Source organism: Eucyclogobius newberryi, unplaced genomic scaffold, assembly GCF_026437365.1.
Source record: "Eucyclogobius newberryi isolate DKJ021-1_F unplaced genomic scaffold, fEucNew1.0.hap1 SCAF_5, whole genome shotgun sequence".
NCBI classification, from domain to species: Eukaryota; Metazoa; Chordata; class Actinopteri; order Gobiiformes; family Gobiidae; genus Eucyclogobius; species Eucyclogobius newberryi.
The window spans coordinates 2,029,443-2,049,733 of NW_027316167.1; the positions used below are offsets into that span (position 1 = coordinate 2,029,443).

General features: G+C 48.2%; 1 long non-coding RNA gene across 1 annotated transcript in view; it reads right to left on the reverse strand.

Moving 5' to 3' along the window:
* Window positions 1–407: 407 nt before the first annotated feature.
* Window positions 408–20,291, reverse strand: part of LOC140381469 (uncharacterized) — a 45,210-nt gene continuing 25,326 nt past the window's right edge. Inside the window, exons 2-3 of the long non-coding RNA XR_011931247.1 lie at window positions 4,612–4,762; window positions 408–579 (exon numbers count right to left, since the gene is read on the reverse strand). This is a non-coding gene — a long non-coding RNA (uncharacterized lncRNA). The remainder of the gene's footprint in view (window positions 580–4,611; window positions 4,763–20,291) is intronic.

A 20,291-nucleotide genomic window follows, 5' to 3' on the forward strand; every position in this document is an offset into this window, starting at 1 on the left:
CTAAACCAGGTCTAAACCAGTTCTAAACCAGGTCTAAACCAGGTCTAAACCAGGACTAAACCAGGACTAAACCAGGTCTAAACCAGGACTAAACCAGGACTAAACCAGGACTAAACCAGGACTAAACCAGGACTAAACCGGGACTAAACCAGGTCTAAACCAGGTCTAAAGCAGATCTAAACCAGGACTAAACCAGGACTAAACCAGGTCCAAACCAGGATTAAACCAAGACTAAACCAGGTCCAAACCAGGACTAAACCAGGTCTAAACCAGGTCTAAACAAGGACTAAACCAGGACTAAACCAAGTCTAAACCATGTCTAAACCAGGACTAAACCAGGTCTAAACCAGGTCTAAACCAGGACTAAACCAGGTCTAAACCAGGACTAAACCTCAGAGTTCTTCTCACCTGTTACAGTCAATGTGCAGTGTCAGATGTGAAGCTGAAACGGTCAGAGCGATCCTGTGCCAGTGACCGTCGGCGAGTCTGTACGGAAACGTCTCGGAGCGGCTTTTCCCTCTGTGTTTGTAACGATATGTTATCTGCTCCTGCACGCCACTGCTGTCCAGCTCAAAGACACTGTGAAGATAACACAAGACCCAGATAGACCTGGTTTAGACCTGGTTTAGACCTGGTTTATACCTGGTTTATACCTGGTTTATACCTCGTTTAGACCTGGTTTGGACCTGGTTTAGACCTAGTTTAGACCTGGTTTAGATTTGCTTTAGACCTGGTTTAGTCCTGGTTTAGATCTGCTTTAGACCTGGTTTAGACCTGGTTTAGTCTTAGTTTAGACCTGGTTTAAGATAATCTAGACCTGGTTTAGTCCTGGTTTAGTCCTGGTTTAGACCTGGTTTAGTCCTGATTTAGTTCTGGTTTAGTCTTGGTTTAGACCTGGTTTAGACCTGGTTTGGACCTGGTTTAGTCCTGGTTTAGATCTGCTTTAGACCTGGTTTAGACCTGGTTTAGTCCTGGTTTAGACCTGGTTTTGACCTGGTTTAGACCTGGTTTAGTCCTGGTTTGGACCTGGTTTAGACCTGGTTTAGACCTGGTTTAGACCTGGTTTAGTCCTGGTTTAGTCCTGGTTTAGATCTGGTTTAGTTCTGGTTTAGACCTGGTTTAGTCCTGGTTTAGACCTGGTTTAGACCTGGTTTAGACCTGTTTTAGACCTGGTTTAGACCTGGTTTAGACCTGGTTTAGACCTGTTTTAGACCTGGTTTGGACCTGGTTTAGACCTGGTTTAGACCTGGTTTAGACCTGGTTTAGTCCTGGTTTAGACCTGGTTTAGACCTGGTTTAGACCTGGTTTAGACCTGGTTTAGTCCTGGTTTAGACCTGGTTTAGACCTGGTTTAGACCTGGTTTAGTCCTGGTTTAGACCTGGTTTAGACCTGGTTTAGACCTGGTTTAGTCCTGGTTTAGACCTGGTTTAGACCTGGTTTAGACCTGGTTTAGACCTGGTTTAAACCTGGTTTAGTCCTGGTTTAGTCCTGGTTTAGTTCTGGTTTAGTTCTGGTTTAGACCTGGTTTAGTCCTGGTTTAGACCTGGTTTTGACCTGGTTTGGACCTGGTTTAGACCTGGTTTAGACCTGGTTTAGTCCTGGTTTAGACCTGGTTTAGACCTGGTTTAGACCTGGTTTAGACCTGGTTTAGACCTGGTTTAGTCCTGGTTTAGACCTGGTTTGGACCTGGTTTAGTCCTGGTTTAGACCTGGTTTAGACCCGGTTTAGACCTGGTTTAAACCTGGTTTAGTCCTGGTTTAGACCCGGTTTAGACCTGGTTTAAACCTGGTTTAGTCTTAGTTTAGACCTGGTTTTGACCTGGTTTAGACCTGGTTTAGACCTGGTTTAGACCTGGTTTAGTCCTGGTTTAGACCTGGTTTAGACCTGGTTTAGACCTGGTCTAGTCCTGGTTTAGACCTGGTCTAGTCCTGGTTTAGACCTGGTTTAGACCTGGTTTAGTCCTGGTTTAGACCTGGTTTAGACCTGGTTTAGACCTGGTTTAGTCCTGGTTTAGTCCTGGTTTAGTCCTGGTTTAGACCTGGTTTAGACCTGGTTTAGTCCTGGTTTAGTCCTGGTTTAGACCTGGTTTAGACCTGGTTTAGACCTGGTTTAGACCTGGTTTAGTCCTGGTTTAGACCCGGTTTAGCTCTTCCAGGAGACAAAACAGAAGTGAATATTTGATGAATCTTGTCTCATTAATTACGCTGGTTCTTTACAGTTCCATTATGAGAGTTCATCTGAGCCTGATGTTTCATAAATGTGCAGAACATCAGAGAGTTCCTCCTCCTCAAACCTGGAGAACCCACTTTCTTTTTATGAATGAGGAAATGTAGCGTAGAGTATCTTTTGGTTCCTCTGGTTCCTTTGGTTCCTCTGGTTCCTCTGGTTCCTCTGGTTCCTCTGGTCGTTCTGGTCCCTCTGGTTCCTCTGGTCCCTCTGGTTCCTCTGGTCCCTTTGGTCCCTCTGGTCCCTCTGGTTCCTTTGGTTCCTCTGGTCCCTCTGGTCGTTCTGGTCCCTCTGGTTCCTCTGGTCCCTCTGGTTCCTCTGGTCCCTTTGGTCCCTCTGGTCCCTCTGGTCCCTCTAGTTCCTCTGGTTCCTCTGGTTCCTCTGGTCGTTCTGGTCCCTCTGGTTCCTCTGGTCCCTCAGTTTCCTCTGGCTCCTCTGGTTCCTTTGGTCGCTCTGGTTCTTCTGGTTCCTCTGGCTCCTCTTGTCGCTCTGGTTCCTCTGGTTCCTCTGGTCCCTCTGGCTCCTCTGGTCGTTCTGGTCCCTCTGGTTCCTTTGGTTCCTCTGGTTCCTTTGGGTCCTCTGGTCCCTCTGGTCCCTCTGGTCCCTCTGGTCCCTCTGGTTCCTCTGGTTCCTCTGGTTCCTCTGGTTCCTCTGGTTCCTCTGGTTCCTTTGGCCGCTCTGGTCGCCCTGGTCCCTCTGGTCCCTCTGGTTCCTCTGGTTCCTCTGGTTCCTCTGGTCCCTCTGGTTCCTCTGGTTCCTCTGGTTCCTCTGGTTCCTCTGGTCCCTCTGGACGCTCTGGTTCCTCTTGTCCCTCTGGTCCCTCTGGTCCCTCTGGTCGCTCTGGTCCCTCTGGTCCCTCTGGTTCCTCTTGTCCCTCTGGTCCCTCTGGTCCCTCTGGTCCCTCTGGTCGCTCTGGTTCCTCTGGTTCCTCTGGTTCCTCTGGTTCCTCTGGTCCCTCTGGTTCCTCTGGTTCCTCTGGTTCCTCTGGTCCCTCTGGACGCTCTGGTTCCTCTTGTCCCTCTGGTCCCTCTGGTCGCTCTGGTTCCTCTGGTTCCTCTGGTTCCTCTGGTTCCTCTGGTCCCTCTGGTTCCTCTGGTTCCTCTGGTTCCTCTGGTCCCTCTGGACGCTCTGGTTCCTCTTGTCCCTCTGGTCCCTCTGGTCGCTCTGGTTCCTCTGGTTCCTCTGGTTCCTCTTTCTGCTTTGGTTCTTTCCTTTTTGTTTGTGTCTTTGAAACTGAAATGGGTCAAATTGAAGTGAAGCGTGAAACGAACCAAAACCTCCCGAGTCTGAACCTGGGACGGTCCAGGACCCAAACACGAGGGCCACGAGCCGCCCGCGTCCCGTTTGAGCCGCCCGCGTCCCGTTTGAGCCGCCCGCGTCCCGTTTGAGCCGCCCGCGTCCCGTTTGAGCCGCCCGCGTCCCGTTTGAGCCGCCCGCGTCCCGTTTAAGCCGCCTGCGTCCCGTTTGAGCCGCCCGCGTCCCGTTTGAGCCGCTTGCGTCCCGTTTGAGCCGCCCGCGTCCCGTTTGAGCCGCCCGCCCGTCCCAGCCGCCATTAACCCGACCGTGTACCACCCTTGTCCCGCTCGCGTCCAGTTCTAGCCGCCCTTGTCCCGTCCCAGCCGCCCTTGTTCCGCCCGTGTCACGCCCCTGTCCCGCCCTTGTCCCGCCCGTGTCCCGCCCTTGTCCCGCCCGTGTCCCGCCCTTGTCCCGCCCGTGTCCCGCCCGTGTCCCGCCCGTGTCCCGCCGTGTCCCGCCCGTGTCCCGCCCGTGTCCCGCCCGTGTCCCGCCCGTGTCCCGCCCGTGTCCAGCCCGTGTCCCGCCGTGTCCCGCCCGTGTCCCGCCCGTGTCCCGCCCGTGTCCCGCCCGTGTCCCGCCCGTTTCCCGCCGTGTCCCGCCCTTGTCCCGCCCGTGTCCAGCCCGTGTCCCGCCGTGTCCCGCCCTTGTCCCGCCCGTGTCCAGCCCGTGTCCCGCCGTGTCCCGCCCGTGTCCCGCCCGTGTCCCGCCGTGTCCCGCCCGTGTCCCGCCCGTGTCCCGCCCGTGTCCTGCCGTGTCCCGCCCGTGTCCCGCCGTGTCCCGCCCTTGTCCCGCCCGTGTCCAGCCCGTGTCCCGCCCGTGTCCCGCCCGTGTTTTGCCCGTGTCCCGCCCGTGTCCCGCCCGTGTCCCGCCGTGTCCCGCCCGTGTCCCGCCCGTGTCCCGCCCGTGTCCCGCCCGTGTCCCGCCCGTGTCCCTCCCGTGTCCCGCCCATGTCCCGCCCGTGTCCCGCCGTGTCCCGCCCGTGTCCCTCCCGTGTCCCGCCCGTGTCCCGCCCGTGTCCCGCCCGTGTCCCTCCCGTGTCCCGCCCGTGTCCCTCCCGTGTCCCGCCCGTGTCCCGCCCGTGTCCCTCACCTCTGCTCAGACTGGCGGATGGAGAAAAGAACTCCTGATGTGGACGACTTCTGCTGAATCGTGGCCAAAAACGTGAAGTCGGATTTTCCTCTGAAATTCTGAAGAAGACGAGACGAAAGAACTGGAGGAAGAAGCACGGCCCGGCCCACATCTGTAACAGAGACAAGAGGGCTAAACCAGGGCTAAACCAGGGCTAAACCAGGGCTAAACCAGGACTAAACCAGGGCTAAACCAGGGCTAAACCAGGGCTAAACCAGGGCTAAACCAGGACTAAAGAAGTGGGTTCTTAACGACAGTTTAAGAACGTCTTAATCCAAAACCAGGTCCAGGTTGAAGCCTGGACTGAGGCAGATGCCGTGTCAGATCTGTGTAAATGTGTCTGAGCCATATTCACTATCAAAATAAAGCGTCTCCATGGAAACGGTGAGCACAGATCATCATTACAACCGCTAAAAATAAAATGTCTGCAGGTGAGACACAGGAGACCGCCAAAATAAGAGCTGGAAACAGAAAGAGGGGGCTTGGACCAGAAAGAAGACTAAGACTCAGTTACTGCTTTTAAGGCTCAACTTAAAACCTTTTATTGAGTCAAGTCTTTTAAACGCACTTGTTTTAGGACTGATTTGACTCTTTATTGTTCTATTTGTGTTGTTCACTCAAAGTTTTGTGTTTTTATTGTTTTATTCTGTGTTTTGTGAAGCACTTTGTGACTTCTGTCTGTGAAACGTGCTGTACAAATATAATGTACTTACTTACAATAGCTGCACGACCAACACGGTAACGTTATCATCGACCAACACGGTAACGTTATCATCGACCAACACGGTAACGTTATCATCGACCAACACGGTAACGTTATCATCGACCAACACGGTAACGTTATCATCGACCAACACGGTAACGTTATCATCGACCAACACGGTAACGTTATCATCGACCAACACGGTAACGTTATCATCGACCAACACGGTAACGTTATCATCGACAAACACGGTAACGTTATCATCGACCAACACGGTAAAGTTATCCACGACCAACACGGTAACGTTATCATCGACCAACACGGTAACGTTATCATCGACCAACACGGTAACGTTATCATCGACCAACACGGTAACGTTATCATCGACCAACACGGTAACGTTATCATCGACAAACACGGTAACGTTATCATCGACCAACACGGTAAAGTTATCCACGACCAACACGGTAACGTTATCATCGACCAACACGGTAACGTTATCATCGACCAACACGGTAACGTTATCATCGACCAACACGGTAAAGTTATCCACGACCAACACGGTAACGTTATCATCGACCAACACGGTAACGTTATCATCGACCAACACGGTAACGTTATCATCGACCAACACGGTAACATTATCATCGACCAACACGGTAAAGTTATCCACGACCAACACGGTAACGTTATCATCGACCAACACGGTAAAGTTATCCACGACCAACACGGTAAAGTTATCCACGACCAACACGGTAAAGTTATCCACGACCAACACGGTAAAGTTATCCACGACCAACACGGTAACGTTATCATCGACCAACACGGTAACGTTATCATCGACCAACACGGTAAAGTTATCCACGACCAACACGGTAACGTTATCCACGACCAACACGGTAAAGTTATCCACGACCAACACGGTAACGTAATCCACGACCAACACAGTAACGTTATCCACGACCAACACGGCAACGTTATCATCGACCAACACGGTAACGTTATCATCGACCAACACGGTAAAGTTATCCACGACCAACACGGTAACGTTATCCACGACCAACACGGCAACGTTATCATCGACCAACACGGTAACGTTATCATCGACCAACACGGTAACGTTATCATCGACCAACACGGTAACATTATCCACGACCAACACGGTAAAGTTATCCACGACCAACACAGTAAAGTTATCCACGACCAACACGGTAAAGTTATCATCGACCAACACGGTAAAGTTATCCACGACCAACACGGTAAAGTTATCCACGACCAACACAGTAAAGTTATCCACGACCAACACGGTAAAGTTATCATCGACCAACACGGTAAAGTTATCCACGACCAACACGGTAAAGTTATCCACGACCAACACGGTAACGTTATCATCGACCAACACGGTAAAGTTATCCACGACCAACACGGTAAAGTTATCCACGACCAGCACGGTAAAGTTATCCACGACCAACACGGTAAAGTTATCATCGACCAACACGGTAAAGTTATCCACGACCAACACGGTAAAGTTATCCACGACCAACACGGTAAAGTTATCCACGACCAACACGGTAACGTAATCCACGACCAACACAGTAACGTTATCCACGACCAACACGGCAACGTTATCATCGACCAACACGGTAACGTTATCATCGACCAACACGGTAAAGTTATCCACGACCAACACGGTAACGTTATCCACGACCAACACGGCAACGTTATCATCGACCAACACGGTAACGTTATCATCGACCAACACGGTAACGTTATCCACGACCAACACGGTAAAGTTATCCACGACCAACACAGTAAAGTTATCCACGACCAACACGGTAAAGTTATCATCGACCAACACGGTAAAGTTATCCACGACCAACACGGTAAAGTTATCTACGACCAACACGGTAACGTTATCATCGACCAACACGGTAAAGTTATCCACGACCAACACGGTAAAGTTATCATCGACCAACACGGTAAAGTTATCCACGACCAACACGGTAAAGTTATCCACGACCAACACGGTAAAGTTATCCACGACCAACACGGTAAAGTTATCCACGACCAACACGGTAACGTAATCCACGACCAACACAGTAACGTTATCCACGACCAACACGGCAACGTTATCATCGACCAACACGGTAACGTTATCATCGACCAACACGGTAACGTTATCCACGACCAACACGGTAACGTAATCCACGACCAACACAGTAACGTTATCCACGACCATCACGGCAACGTTATCATCGACCAACACGGTAACGTTATCATCGACCAACACGGTAAAGTTATCATCGACCAACACGGTAACGTTATCCACGACCAACACGGCAACGTTATCATCGACCAACACGGTAACGTTATCCACGACCAACACGGTAACGTTATCCACGACCAACACGGCAACGTTATCCACGACCAACACGGTAACGTTATCCACGACCAACACGGTAAAGTTATCCACGACCAACACGGTAACGTTATCCACGACCAACACGGCAACGCTATCATCGACCAACACGGTAACGTTATCCACGACCAACACGGTAAAATTATCCACGACCAACACGGTAACGTTATGATCGACCAACACGGTAAAGTTATCCACGACCAACACGGTAAAGTTATCCACGACCAACACAGTAAAGTTATCCACGACCAACACGGTAACGTTATCCACGACCAACACGGCAACGTTATCATTGACCAACACGGTAACGTTATCCACGACCAACACGATAAAATTATCCACGACCAACACGGTAACGTTATCCACGACCAACACGGCAACGTTATCATCGACCAACACGGTAACGTTATCCACGACCAACACGGTAAAATTATCCACGACCAACACGGTAACGTTATGATCGACCAACACGGTAACGTTATCCACGACCAACACAGTAAAGTTATCCATGACCAACACGGTAACGTTATCCACGACCAACACGGTAACGTTATCCACGACCAACACGGTAAAGTTATCCACGACCAACACGGTAACGTTATCCACGACCAACACAGTAACGTTATCCACGACCAACACGGTAAAGTTATCCACGACCAACACGGTAAAGTTATCATCGACTAACACGGTAACGTTATCCACAACCAACACGGTAAAGTTATCCACGACCAACACGGTAACGTTATCCACGACCAACACGGTAAAGTTATCCACGACCAACACAGTAAAGTTATCCACGACCAACAAGGTAAAGTTATCCACGACCAACACGGTAACGTAATCCACGACCAACACGGTAACGTAATCCACAACCAACACGGTAACGTTATCCACGACCAACACGGTAACGTTATCCACGACCAACACGGTAACGTTATCCACGACCAACACGGTAAAGTTATCCACGACCAACACAGTAACGTTATCCACGACCAACACGGTAACGTTATCATCGACCAACACGGTAACGTTATCATCGACCAACAGGGTAAAGTTATCCACGACCAACACGGTAACGTAATCATCGACCAACACGGTAAAGTTATCCACGACCAACACGGTAACGTTATCATCGACCAACACGGTAAAGTTATCCACGACCAACACGGTAACGTTATCATCGACCAACACGGTAAAGTTATCCACGACCAACACGGTAACGTTATCATCGACCAACACGGTAAAGTTATCCACGACCAACACGGTAACGTTATCATCGACCAACACGGTAACGTTATCCACGACCAACACGGTAACGTTATCCACGACCAACACGGTAAAGTTATCCACGACCAACACAGTAACGTTATCCACGACCAACACGGTAACGTTATCATCGACCAACACGGTAACGTTATCATCGACCAACACGGTAAAGTTATCCACGACCAACACGGTAACGTAATCATCGACCAACACGGTAAAGTTATCCACGACCAACACGGTAACGTTATCATCGACCAACACGGTAAAGTTATCCACGACCAACACGGTAACGTTATCATCGACCAACACGGTAAAGTTATCCACGACCAACACGGTAACGTTATCCACGACCAACACGGCAACGTTATCATCGACCAACACGGTAACGTTATCATCGACCAACACGGTAACGTTATCCACGACCAACACGGTAAAGTTATCCACGACCAACACAGTAAAGTTATCCACGACCAACACGGTAAAGTTATCATCGACCAACACGGTAAAGTTATCCACGACCAACACGGTAAAGTTATCTACGACCAACACGGTAACGTTATCATCGACCAACACGGTAAAGTTATCCACGACCAACACGGTAAAGTTATCATCGACCAACACGGTAAAGTTATCCACGACCAACACGGTAAAGTTATCCACGACCAACACGGTAAAGTTATCCACGACCAACACGGTAAAGTTATCCACGACCAACACGGTAACGTAATCCACGACCAACACAGTAACGTTATCCACGACCAACACGGCAACATTATCATCGACCAACACGGTAACGTTATCATCGACCAACACGGTAACGTTATCCACGACCAACACGGTAACGTAATCCACGACCAACACAGTAACGTTATCCACGACCATCACGGCAACGTTATCATCGACCAACACGGTAACGTTATCATCGACCAACACGGTAAAGTTATCATCGACCAACACGGTAACGTTATCCACGACCAACACGGCAACGTTATCATCGACCAACACGGTAACGTTATCCACGACCAACACGGTAACGTTATCCACGACCAACACGGCAACGTTATCCACGACCAACACGGTAACGTTATCCACGACCAACACGGTAAAGTTATCCACGACCAACACGGTAACGTTATCCACGACCAACACGGCAACGCTATCATCGACCAACACGGTAACGTTATCCACGACCAACACGGTAAAATTATCCACGACCAACACGGTAACGTTATGATCGACCAACACGGTAAAGTTATCCACGACCAACACGGTAAAGTTATCCACGACCAACACAGTAAAGTTATCCACGACCAACACGGTAACGTTATCCACGACCAACACGGCAACGTTATCATTGACCAACACGGTAACGTTATCCACGACCAACACGATAAAATTATCCACGACCAACACGGTAACGTTATCCACGACCAACACGGCAACGTTATCATCGACCAACACGGTAACGTTATCCACGACCAACACGGTAAAATTATCCACGACCAACACGGTAACGTTATGATCGACCAACACGGTAACGTTATCCACGACCAACACAGTAAAGTTATCCATGACCAACACGGTAACGTTATCCACGACCAACACGGTAACGTTATCCACGACCAACACGGTAAAGTTATCCACGACCAACACGGTAACGTTATCCACGACCAACACAGTAACGTTATCCACGACCAACACGGTAAAGTTATCCACGACCAACACGGTAAAGTTATCATCGACTAACACGGTAACGTTATCCACAACCAACACGGTAAAGTTATCCACGACCAACACGGTAACGTTATCCACGACCAACACGGTAAAGTTATCCACGACCAACACAGTAAAGTTATCCACGACCAACAAGGTAAAGTTATCCACGACCAACACGGTAACGTAATCCACGACCAACACGGTAACGTAATCCACAACCAACACGGTAACGTTATCCACGACCAACACGGTAACGTTATCCACGACCAACACGGTAACGTTATCCACGACCAACACGGTAAAGTTATCCACGACCAACACAGTAACGTTATCCACGACCAACACGGTAACGTTATCATCGACCAACACGGTAACGTTATCATCGACCAACAGGGTAAAGTTATCCACGACCAACACGGTAACGTAATCATCGACCAACACGGTAAAGTTATCCACGACCAACACGGTAACGTTATCATCGACCAACACGGTAAAGTTATCCACGACCAACACGGTAACGTTATCATCGACCAACACGGTAAAGTTATCCACGACCAACACGGTAACGTTATCATCGACCAACACGGTAAAGTTATCCACGACCAACACGGTAACGTTATCATCGACCAACACGGTAACGTTATCCACGACCAACACGGTAACGTTATCCACGACCAACACGGTAAAGTTATCCACGACCAACACAGTAACGTTATCCACGACCAACACGGTAACGTTATCATCGACCAACACGGTAACGTTATCATCGACCAACACGGTAAAGTTATCCACGACCAACACGGTAACGTAATCATCGACCAACACGGTAAAGTTATCCACGACCAACACGGTAACGTTATCATCGACCAACACGGTAAAGTTATCCACGACCAACACGGTAACGTTATCATCGACCAACACGGTAAAGTTATCCACGACCAACACGGTAACGTTATCATCGACCAACACGGTAAAGTTATCCACGACCAACACGGTAACGTTATCCACGACCAACACGGTAAAGTTATCATCGACCAACACGGTAAAGTTATCCACGACCAACACGGTAAAGTTATCCACGACCAACACGGTAAAGTTATCCACGACCAACACGGTAAAGTTATCATCGACCAACACGGTAAAGTTATCCACGACCAACACGGTAAAGTTATCATCGACCAACACGGTAAAGTTATCCACGACCAACACGGTAAAGTTATCCACGACCAACACGGTAAAGTTATCCACGACCAACACGGTAACGTTATCATCGACCAACACGGTAACGTTATCATCGACCAACACGGTAAAGTTATCCACGACCAACACGGTAAAGTTATCCACGACCAACACGGTAAAGTTATCCACGACCAACACGGTAACGTAATCCACGACCAACACAGTAACGTTATCCACGACCAACACGGCAACGTTATCATCGACCAACACGGTAACGTTATCATCGACCAACACGGTAAAGTTATCCACGACCAACACGGTAACGTTATCCACGACCAACACGGCAACGTTATCATCGACCAACACGGTAACGTTATCATCGACCAACACGGTAACGTTATCATCGACCAACACGGTAACATTATCCACGACCAACACGGTAAAGTTATCCACGACCAACACAGTAAAGTTATCCACGACCAACACGGTAAAGTTATCATCGACCAACACGGTAAAGTTATCCACGACCAACACGGTAAAGTTATCCACGACCAACACGGTAAAGTTATCCACGACCAACACGGTAAAGTTATCATCGACCAACACGGTAAAGTTATCCACGACCAACACGGTAAAGTTATCCACGACCAACACGGTAACGTTATCATCGACCAACACGGTAAAGTTATCCACGACCAACACGGTAAAGTTATCCACGACCAGCACGGTAAAGTTATCCACGACCAACACGGTAAAGTTATCATCGACCAACACGGTAAAGTTATCCACGACCAACACGGTAAAGTTATCCACGACCAACACGGTAAAGTTATCCACGACCAACACGGTAACGTAATCCACGACCAACACAGTAACGTTATCCACGACCAACACGGCAACGTTATCATCGACCAACACGGTAACGTTATCATCGACCAACACGGTAAAGTTATCCACGACCAACACGGTAACGTTATCCACGACCAACACGGCAACGTTATCATCGACCAACACGGTAACGTTATCATCGACCAACACGGTAACGTTATCCACGACCAACACGGTAAAGTTATCCACGACCAACACAGTAAAGTTATCCACGACCAACACGGTAAAGTTATCATCGACCAACACGGTAAAGTTATCCACGACCAACACGGTAAAGTTATCTACGACCAACACGGTAACGTTATCATCGACCAACACGGTAAAGTTATCCACGACCAACACGGTAAAGTTATCATCGACCAACACGGTAAAGTTATCCACGACCAACACGGTAAAGTTATCCACGACCAACACGGTAAAGTTATCCACGACCAACACGGTAACGTAATCCACGACCAACACAGTAACGTTATCCACGACCAACACGGCAACGTTATCATCGACCAACACGGTAACGTTATCATCGACCAACACGGTAACGTTATCCACGACCAACACGGTAACGTAATCCACGACCAACACAGTAACGTTATCCACGACCAACACGGCAACGTTATCATCGACCAACACGGTAACGTTATCATCGACCAACACGGTAAAGTTATCATTGACCAACACGGTAACGTTATCCACGACCAACACGGCAACGTTATCATCGACCAACACGGTAACGTTATCCACGACCAACACGGTAACGTTATCCACGACCAACACGGCAACGTTATCCACGACCAACACGGTAACGTTATCCACGACCAACACGGTAAAGTTATCCACGACCAACACGGTAACGTTATCCACGACCAACACGGCAACGCTATCATCGACCAACACGGTAACGTTATCCACGACCAACACGGTAAAATTATCCACGACCAACACGGTAACGTTATGATCGACCAACACGGTAAAGTTATCCACGACCAACACGGTAAAGTTATCCACGACCAACACAGTAAAGTTATCCACGACCAACACGGTAACGTTATCCACGACCAACACGGCAACGTTATCATTGACCAACACGGTAACGTTATCCACGACCAACACGATAAAATTATCCACGACCAACACGGTAACGTTATGATCGACCAACACGGTAACGTTATCCATGACCAACACGGTAAAGTTATCCACGACCAACACGGTAACGTTATCCACGACCAACACGGCAACGTTATCATCGACCAACACGGTAACGTTATCCACGACCAACACGGTAAAATTATCCACGACCAACACGGTAACGTTATGATCGACCAACACGGTAACGTTATCCATGACCAACACGGTAAAGTTATCCACGACCAACACGGTAAAGTTATCCACGACCAACACGGTAACGTTATCCACGACCAACACGGCAACGTTATCATCGACCAACACGGTAACGTTATCCACGACCAACACGGTAAAATTATCCACGACCAACACGGTAACGTTATGATCGACCAACACGGTAACGTTATCCACGACCAACACAGTAAAGTTATCCATGACCAACACGGTAACGTTATCCACGACCAACACGGTAACGTTATCCACGACCAACACGGTAAAGTTATCCACGACCAACACGGTAACGTTATCCACGACCAACACAGTAACGTTATCCACGACCAACACGGTAAAGTTATCCACGACCAACACGGTAAAGTTATCATCGACTAACACGGTAACGTTATCCACAACCAACACGGTAAAGTTATCCACGACCAACACGGTAACGTTATCCACGACCAACACGGTAAAGTTATCCACGACCAACACAGTAAAGTTATCCACGACCAACAAGGTAAAGTTATCCACAACCAACACGGTAACGTAATCCACGACCAACACGGTAACGTAATCCACGACCAACACGGTAACGTTATCCACGACCAACACGGTAACGTTATCCACGACCAACACGGTAACGTTATCCACGACCAACACGGTAAAGTTATCCACGACCAACACAGTAACGTTATCCACGACCAACACGGTAACGTTATCATCGACCAACACGGTAACGTTATCATCGACCAACACGGTAAAGTTATCCACGACCAACACGGTAACGTAATCATCGACCAACACGGTAAAGTTATCCACGACCAACACGGTAACGTTATCATCGACCAACACGGTAAAGTTATCCACGACCAACACGGTAACGTTATCATCGACCAACACGGTAAAGTTATCCACGACCAACACGGTAACGTTATCATCGACCAACACGGTAAAGTTATCCACGACCAACACGGTAACGTTATCATCGACCAACACGGTAACGTTATCCACGACCAACACGGTAACGTTATCCACGACCAACACGGTAAAGTTATCCACGACCAACACAGTAACGTTATCCACGACCAACACGGTAACGTTATCATCGACCAACACGGTAACGTTATCATCGACCAACACGGTAAAGTTATCCACGACCAACACGGTAACGTAATCATCGACCAACACGGTAAAGTTATCCACGACCAACACGGTAACGTTATCATCGACCAACACGGTAAAGTTATCCACGACCAACACGGTAACGTTATCATCGACCAACACGGTAAAGTTATCCACGACCAACACGGTAACGTTATCATCGACCAACACGGTAAAGTTATCCACGACCAACACGGTAACGTTATCATCGACCAACACGGTAACGTTATCCAAGACCAACACGGTAAAGTTATCCACGACCAACACGGTAACGTTATCCACAACCAACACGGTAAAGTTATCCACGACCAACACGGTAAAGTTATCCACGACCAACACAGTAAAGTTATCCACGACCAACACGGTAACGTAATCCACGACCAACACGGTAAAGTTATCCACGACCAACACGGTAACGTTATCATCGACCAACACGGTAAAGTTATCCACGACCAACACGGTAAAGTTATCCACGACCAACACGGTAACGTTATCATCGACCAACACGGTAACGTTATCCACGACCAACACGGTAAAGTTATCCACGACCAACACGGTAACGTTATCATCAACCAACACGGTAACGTTATCATCGACCAACACGGTAACGTTATCATCGACCAACACGGTAACGTTATCCACGACCAACACGGTAACGTTATCATCGACCAACACGGTAAAGTTATCCACGACCAACACGGTAACGTTATCATCGACCAACACGGTAACGTTATCCACGACCAACACGGTAAAATTATCCACGACCAACACGGTAACGTTATCATCGACCAACACGGTAAAGTTATCCACGACCAACACGGTAAAGTTATCCACGACCAACACGGTAAAGTTATCCACGACCAACACGGTAACGTTATCCACGACCAACACGGTAAAGTTATCCACGACCAACAAGGTAAAGTTATCCACGACCAACACGGTAACGTTATCCACGACCAACACGGTAACGTTATCCACGACCAACACGGTAAAGTTATCCACGACCAACACGGTAACGTTATCCACGACCAACACAGTAACGTTATCCACGACCAACACGGTAAAGTTATCCACGACCAACACGGTAAAGTTATCCACGACCAACACGGTAACGTTATCATCGACCAACACGGTAACGTTATCATCGACCAACATGGTAACGTTATCCACGACCAACACGGTAAAGTTATCCACGACCAACACGGTAAAATTATCCACGACCAACACGGTAAAGTTATCCACGACCAACACGGTAACGTTATCCACGACCAACTAGGTAAAGTTATCCACGACCAACACGGTAACGTTATCCACGACCAACACGGTAACGTTATCCACGACCAACACGGTAAAGTTATCCACGACCAACACGGTAATGTTATCCACGACCAACACGGTAACGTTATCATCGACCAACACGGCAACGTTATCCACGACCAACACGGTAACGTTATCATCGACCAACACGGTAACGTTATCCACGACCAACACGGTAAAGTTATCCACGACCAACACGGTAACGTTATCATCGACCAACACGGTAACGTTATCCACGACCAACACGGTAAAGTTATCCACGACCAACACGGTAACGTTATCATCGACCAACACGGTAAAGTTATCCACGACCAACACAGTAAAGTTATCCACGACCAACACGGTAACGTTATCATCGACCAACACGGTAACGTTATCCACGACCAACACGGTAAAGTTATCCACGACCAACACGGTAACGTTATCATCGACCAACACGGTAACGTTATCATCGACCAACACGGTAACGTTATCATCGACCAACACGGTAAAGTTATCCACGACCAACACGGTAAAGTTATCCACGACCAACACGGTAATGTTATCATCGACCAACACGGTAACGTTATCCACAACCAACACGGTAAAGTTATCCACGACCAACACGGTAAAGTTATCCACGACCAACATGGTAACGTGATCATCGACCAACACGGTAAAGTTATCCACGACCAACACGGTAACGTTATCATTGACCAACACCGTAACGTTATCCACGACCAACACCGTAACGTTATCCACGACCAACACGGTAAAGTTATCCACGACCAACACGGTAAAGTTATCATCGACCAACACGGTAAAGTTATCATCGACCAACACGGTAAAGTTATCATCGACCAACACAGTAAATGATTTGACCTGATTTGACCTGATTTGATCTGATTTGACCTGATTTGACCTGATTTGACCTGATTTGACCTGATTTGCAGCTTCAGGTGGAGCAGAGGTAGATTCTCATTATGGTTGAAAGTCTTTATATCGACGTTGGGCACATGATTCTCACAGAACTCAGGTCTGTTCTCGAGGAGCAGGAACGTTTCAGAGGTTTGATGATGTCACATGATCAAACTGTGAAACGTCTCAAAAACCTGCATTTTAACAGTATTTATTAAACATACACAAACACACACACACACACACACACACACAGACAGACACACAGACACACACACACACACACAGACACACACACACACAGACACACACACACACAGACACACACACACACACACACACACACACAGACACACACAGACACACACACACAGACACAAACACACACAGACACACACACACAGACACACACACACAGACACAAACACACACAGACACACACACACAGACACACACACACTAACAGACACACACACACTCACACAGACACACACACACAGACACAAACACACACACACACACACACACACAGACACACACACACACACAGAGACACACACACACAGACACACACACACAGACACACCCACACACACACAGACACACACACACAGACACACACACACAGACACACACACATACAGTTTCATAAATCCAATAGTTGAGCTCGACGGGAGACTCAGCGTGAAAAAGATCCAGAGCGAAAACAACGATATGAGAATATTCAACACAAACAACACGATCTAATGAGCTAAAGAGAAGAGGACTAAACCAGGACTAAACCAGGACTAAACCAGGACTAAACCAGGACTAAACCAGGACTAAACCAAGACTAAACCAGGTCCAAACCAGGTCTAAACCAGGACTAAACCAGGACTAAACCAGGACTAAACCAGGACTAAACCAGGACTAAACCAAGACTAAACCAGGTCCAAACCAGGTCTAAACCAGGACTAAACCAGGACTAAACCAGGACTAAACCAGGACTAAACCAGGTCTAAACCAGGTCTAAACCAGGTCTAAACCAGGACTAAACCAGGACTAAACCAGGACTAAACCAGGACTAAACCAGGACTAAACTCTCTCCAAACCTCGACAGGAGGATAAACAAGTTTAGCCGGCTTCTTCAGCTGAACACATGGCTGTCCAAAGAGTGTTCCCCGAGAGGACTACACTACATTGAGAACTTCTATCTATTCTGGAAACGAGAGGACCTGTTTAAGAGAAATGGCCCCCACCTATGCAGAGGTGGAGTGAGGGTGCTGACAGAGAACCTGCTCCACGCTCTGAGGCATTGGACTGGGCCTGGACAGGGTCCTGAGCAGATAGTTAGAGAAGAGAGGAATGAGAGAAGAATTCCTGCTCCCTCAGCCAGAGACCGAGCCAATGTTTCACCACAACCTCAGCCTCCACCAAAGGATTCATCAGCAGCTGCTCCACCACCACCAGCAAAGGATTCAGCTCCAGCTGCTCCACATTCACCTCCACCGCCTCCAGCAAAGGAACAGTCTTCAAAGGCCTTGGACCCATCTGTGACAAGCCCAACAACATCCCTGTCATCGCCCCTGCCTTCACACCAGCCCTGGGTTCCCCCTGCAACATCTACTCCCACTAAAGATTCATCATTCTCCTTCTCATCTCCACTCTCACCCATGGGCCTTCCCAGCCATTTTGAAAGTCTGATCAAATCAGGCATTAAGATGGCTCCACTCACGCCCAATATAGCAAGGGCTATGCCAGTACCGACTACACCAACAAAAGCCCCACCACCCATCTCCCGTCGCCTCTCACCTGGTCCCAAACTCTCCATGGCTACAAAAGCCCCACCACCCATCCAACCTCGCCTTTCACCTGGTATCTCCCATAGCTAGGATGCACTGGGTCTCAGCGTTGCCGGGACTTATTGTCACATTAAAAATCAAACCAACCCGGGGCCCTATGTAAAAAGAGCCCCCCCTAGTGCTATTTCTGTAGTCACATCATCACAGAGATGGAAAAACAAAATGGGAGTCAGGCCCAATCTGAGAAATGTGATTCATATTCCCTGTGAAAAGATAAAGCCCAGTCTCACTGAAACTAGTCTGAAACTTGCTGTGCTAAATGTCAGATCCTTATGTAACAAATCTCTCTTAATTAATAATTTTATTTCTTCTTATAATCTTGATTTTATGTTTTTAACTGAAACATGGCTTGACAAAAACACAGGAAATGTAGTTCTGATAGAATCTGCTCCACCCAACTTTAAGTTTGAATCTGAAACAAAAAAGGGGGTGGAGTCTGTGCTGTCTTTAGAGATGAAATAATGACCCGCAGGTTGTCTTTTGGGGTGTTTTCATCATTTGAGTATGTATCCTTTAAAATGGAGCTAAAACGGTCTCCATCCATTCTCTTCATTGTTTTATACAAGCCTCCCCAGCACTGCCAAAGTTTTATTGATGATTTTACTGAGATGCTTTCAGTCATATGCACAGACTTTGATGGTTTGGTCATTACAGGTGATTTCAATGTGCATGTTGATAATATTTGTGACAGAAACGCTAAAGAGCTTGATGCTGTCCTTGAAACCTTCAGTCTTACTCAACATGTGAGAGGCCCCACCCACAGCAAAGGACACACTCTAGATCTCATAATTACAAAGGGGGTAAATATTTCAAATGTTAATGTGATCGATGTTGCTCTGTCTGATCATTTCTGTGTCTTCTTTGACCTGTCTGTTTCTCCCAAACCTCCGGTTGGTCCTGCAGTTGTTCAGAGGAG